A 4,944-nucleotide genomic window follows, 5' to 3' on the forward strand; every position below is an offset into this window, starting at 1 on the left:
CTGTTTCTTTTGGAGGAGCGGCTACTGAAGACCCCAACATGCACATAAGGAATTTTGTCGAGATCTGCAGCAATTTTAAGTATAATGGCGTGACTGATGAGGCTATCAAGTTGAGGCTTTTCCCATTCTCACTGAGGGATAAGGCTAAAGACTGGTTACATTCTGAACCAGCTGGGTCAATCACTACGTGGCAAGATCTTGCGCAAAAGTTTCTGGTGAAGTTTTATCCAATGGCAAAGACTGCTGCTATGAGGAGTGCTCTTACTCAGTTTGCGCAGCAACCTACAGAATCTATGTGCGAGGCTTGGGAACGCTACAAGGAAATGTTGAGAAAATGTCCACATCATGGAATGCCGGATTGGATGGTAATCACTGGTTTTTATAATGGTTTGGGGGCTCAATCTCGGCCCATGCTCGATGCAGCAACGGGAGGCGCCTTATGGGCTAAAAGCTATACTGAGGCGTACAATCTTATTGAGACGATGGCTGCAAATGAGCATCAAAACCCAACTCAGAGGATGACATCAGGCAAGATAGCAGGTATTCTGGAAGTTGATGCAGCCACCGCTATTGCAGCCCAGCTCTAAGCGCTATCAATGAAGGTTGATTCTTTGGCTACGTATGGAGTTAATCAAATAGCTATGGTTTGTGAGCTTTGTGCAGGTTCTCATGCTACGGATCAGTGTTCTCTTGTCAATGAATCTATTCAGTATGTGAATAATTATCAGCGACAACAGCAGCCTGTGCCAGCGACCTATCATCCTAACAACAGAAATCATCCAAATTTCAGCTGGGGAAATAATCAGAATGCTATTCAGCCACCATATCAGCAAGGAGTGAGTAAACAGTTTAACCCACCTGGATTCCAGCAACCACAGCAGTATGCTACAAGACAATCATATCCTCAACAGGGAAGTGCAGCTGCACCTACTAGTGCTGATTTTGAGGAACTTAAGCTGTTGTGCAAGAGTCAGGCGGTTTCTATTAAGACCTTGGAAAATCAAATCGGTCAATTAGCCAATGCAGTGCTCAATCGTCAACCTGGCACTCTTCCCAGTGACACGGAAGTACCAGGCAGGAAGGAAGCTAAAGAGCAAGTCAAGGCTATTACCTTAAGGTCTGGAAAAGTAGCTGATGCTGAAAAGGCAAAAGAAGTCGAAGCTGAAGTCCGAGATGAAGAATCGAAGCAAAGGGAGAAAGCGGCGGAACCAAGGAAGACTACTGTTGAACACACTCTGCCTGAGGCTAATACAGGGGAGAAACAGCTCTATCCTCCACCACCTTTTCCTAAGAGATTGCAGCAACAAAAGCTGGATAGATAGTTCGGGAAGTTTCTGGAGGTGTTCAAGAAACTTCACATCAATATACCTTTCGCTGAGGCTCTGGAACAAATGCCTAGTTATGCGAAGTTTATGAAGACTATTCTTTCAAGAAAGGTGAAACTGGATGACCTTAAAACCGTTGCTCTCACGGAAGAATGCAGCGCGGTTCTGCAACAAAAGTTACCACCAAAACTGAAAGATCCAGGAAGCTTCACCATTCCTTGCACCATTGGCAATCTAACTTTTGACAAGTGCCTTTGTGATTTGGGAGCAAGCATTAATCTGATGCCGCTGTCAATCTTTAAAAAACTGGACCTACCTGATCCAAAACCCACATACATGTCGCTACAATTGGCGGACCGTTCCATTACTTACCCAAGGGGCATAGTTGAGGATGTGCTCGTCAAGGTGGATAAGCTCTTCTTTCCTGCTGATTTTGTTATTCTGGATTTTGAGGAAGATAATAAGATTCCCATAATCTTGGGGAGGCCTTTCCTGGCAACTGGCCGTACCTTGATAGATGTGCAAAAAGGAGAACTTACTATGCGGGTTCAAGATCAGGATGTGACCTTTAACGTATTCAAGGCAATGAAATTCCCTACAGAAGATGAGGAGTGCTTAAAAGTGGATGTGATTGATTCTGCGGTTACTTCGGAACTCGATCACATGCTAATGTCTGATGCATTGGAAAAGGCCTTAGTGGGGGAATTTGACAGTGAGGATGAAGATAGCAACGAGCAATTATAATATCTGAACGCTTCTCCCTGGAAGCGAAAGCTAGATATACCATTTGAATCTCTTGGTACTTCTGACCTCAAGAACGCTGAAGGGAAGCTCAAACCATCAATAGAAGAAGCGCCTACCTTAGAGCTCAAACCATTACCTGAACACTTAAGGTACGCCTTTTTAGGTGATTCATCTACGTTACCTGTTATTATTTCAGCTGACCTTTCAGGTAGTGAGGAAGACAAGCTCTTAAGGATTTTGAAAGAATTCAAATCGGCTATAGGATGGACTATAGCAGACATCAAGGGGATAAGTCCCTCATATTGTATGCATAAAATTCTGTTAGAGGAAGGTAGTAAGCCAACTGTGGAACAGCAGCGAAGACTGAACCCAATCATGAAGGAGGTGGTGAAGAAAGAAATTCTGAAATGGCTAGATGCAGGCATCATTTATCCTATTTCTGACAGCTCGTGGGTGAGCCCTGTACAATGTGTTCCTAAGAAGGGATGTATCACTGTGGTCGCAAATGAAAAGAATGAGCTCATCCCTACTCGAACAGTTACAGGATGGAGAGTATGCATGGATTATAGAAAATTGAACAAAGCCACAAGAAAGGATCACTTCCCTCTCCCTTTTATTGATCAAATGCTTGACAGATTGGCGGGACATGAGTATTTTTGTCTTCTGGATGGGTATTCCGGGTATAATCAGATTTGTATTGCACCAGAGGATCAGAAAAAGACTACCTTCACTTGTCCATTTGGCACATTTGCTTTTCGTAGAGTTTCGTTTGGGTTATGTGGCACCCCGGCCACCTTTCAGAGATGTATGATGGCTATATTCTCTGACATGATTGGAAATAACGTCGAAGTGTTCATGGATGACTTCTCCGTCTTTGGACACTCATATGATGAATGCTTGAATAATCTGCGCGCCGTACTCAAAAGATGCGTGGAAACTAATTTGGTGCTTAATTGGGAGAAATGTCATTTTATGGTGCATGAAGGCATTATCCTTGGGCATAAGGTCTCTAGCAAAGGTCTGGAGGTGGACAAGGCCAAGGTGGGAGTCATTGAAAATCTTCCCCCACCTAATTCAGTGAAAGGAATCCGTAGTTTTCTCGGTCATGCGGGTTTTTATCGACGATTCATCAAGGACTTTTCAAAGATATCTAAGCCGTTGTGCAATTTACTTGAGAAAGATGTGCCTTTCAAATTTGATGATGAATGTTTGGCAGCATTCGAGACTCTCAAGGAGAGTTTGATCACGGCACCAGTTATTACAGCACCAGATTGGACAGAACCGTTTGAGATGATGTGTGACGCGAGTGACTATGCGGTAGGTGCAGTTCTGGGACAGCGCAAGAAAAATCTCTCCCATGTGGTCTACTATGCGAGTAAGACTTTAAATGGGGCCCAATTGAACTACACCACTACTGAGAAGGAGCTTTTGGCTATAGTCTTTGGCTTTGAGAAATTTCGATCTTATCTGCTTGGTACGAAAGTGACAGTATTCACTGATCATGCAGCTATTCGCTATCTGGTTTCTAAGAAGGATTCGAAGCCGAGACTCATTCGTTGGGTGCTTTTACTTCAGGAATTTGAGTTAGAGATCAAAGATAGAAAAGGTACCGAGAATCAAGTAGCTGACCATCTCTCTAGGTTAGAGAATCCCGATTCTACTTCACAAGATAGGACGTTAATCAATGAATCTTTTCCGGATGAGCAGTTGTTTGCAATTCAGGAGGAAGAACCATGGTTTGCAGATATTGTAAACTATCTTGTCAGCAATATAATGCCTCCTAATTTAACATCCGCGCAAAAGAAGAAGTTTCTGCATGAGGTGAAGTGGTATATGTGGGATGAACCATATTTGTTTAGACAGGGAGCTGACCAGATCATCAGGAGATGTATCCCGTGCTGTGAGACGGAGGGGATATTACGAGACTGCCATTCCATGGTTTATGGTGGACACTATGGAGGTGAGAAAACGGCAGCTCGTATTCTGCAAGCAGGTTTTTTCTGGCCCACCTTGTTCAAGGATGCTCATCAGTTTGTTTTAAGGTGTGATCGTTGCCAAAGAGTGGGAAATTTGTCAAGGAAGGATGAGATGCCATTAAATGTGATGCTTGAAGTCGAGGTCTTTGATGTGTGGGGAATCGATTTCATGGGGCCTTTTATCTTGTCTTGCAATAATCAGTACATTTTGCTGGCAGTCGATTATGTCTCAAAATGGGTCGAAGTTAAAGCTTTACCAACAAATGATGCAAAGGCAGTGCTAAATTTTCTTCATAAGCAAATTTTCATAAGGTTTGGAACACCTCGGGTAATCATAAGTGATGAAGGATCGTATTTTTGCAACCGTAAGTTCACTTCTATGATGCAGCGTTATAATGTGAATCATCGAGTAGCTACTGCCTATCATCCGCAAACAAATGGTCAAGCGGAAGTGTCTAACAGAGAGATAAAGCGCATTCTAGAGAAGGTTGTTTGTCCATCAAGGAAGGATTGGTCTTTAAAGCTCGATGAAGCTGTTTGGGCTTACAGAACAGCATACAAAACTCCACTTGGGATGTCACCGTTTCAGTTGGTGTACGGTAAGGGATGTCATCTACCGGCGGAGCTTGAGCATAAGGCCTACTGGGCATTGAAGAAATTGAACCTGGATTTAGATGCAGCTGGTAAGAAAAGAATGCTTCAGCTTAATGAACTTGATGAATTTCGACTTCAACCGTACGAGAATAACAAAATGTATAAGGAAAAGGTGAAAAGGTGGCACGATAGGAAGCTACATCCTAAGTTGTTTGTGCCAGGGCAACAAGTTCTGTTATTCAACTCTCGGCTCCGACTTTTTCCTGGGAAGTTGAAATCAAGGTGGTCTGGACCTTTTATTATCA

General features: G+C 43.3%; 1 non-coding gene across 1 annotated transcript; it reads right to left on the reverse strand.

Moving 5' to 3' along the window:
- Positions 1-245: 245 nt before the first annotated feature.
- Positions 246-352, reverse strand: LOC141715695 (small nucleolar RNA R71). The gene has a single exon (XR_012572447.1). It is a non-coding gene; the product is annotated as a small nucleolar RNA R71 (small nucleolar RNA).
- Positions 353-4,944: the final 4,592 nt, after the last annotated feature.

Source organism: Apium graveolens, chromosome 3 (genome assembly GCF_009905375.1).
Source record: "Apium graveolens cultivar Ventura chromosome 3, ASM990537v1, whole genome shotgun sequence".
NCBI classification, from domain to species: Eukaryota; Viridiplantae; Streptophyta; class Magnoliopsida; order Apiales; family Apiaceae; genus Apium; species Apium graveolens.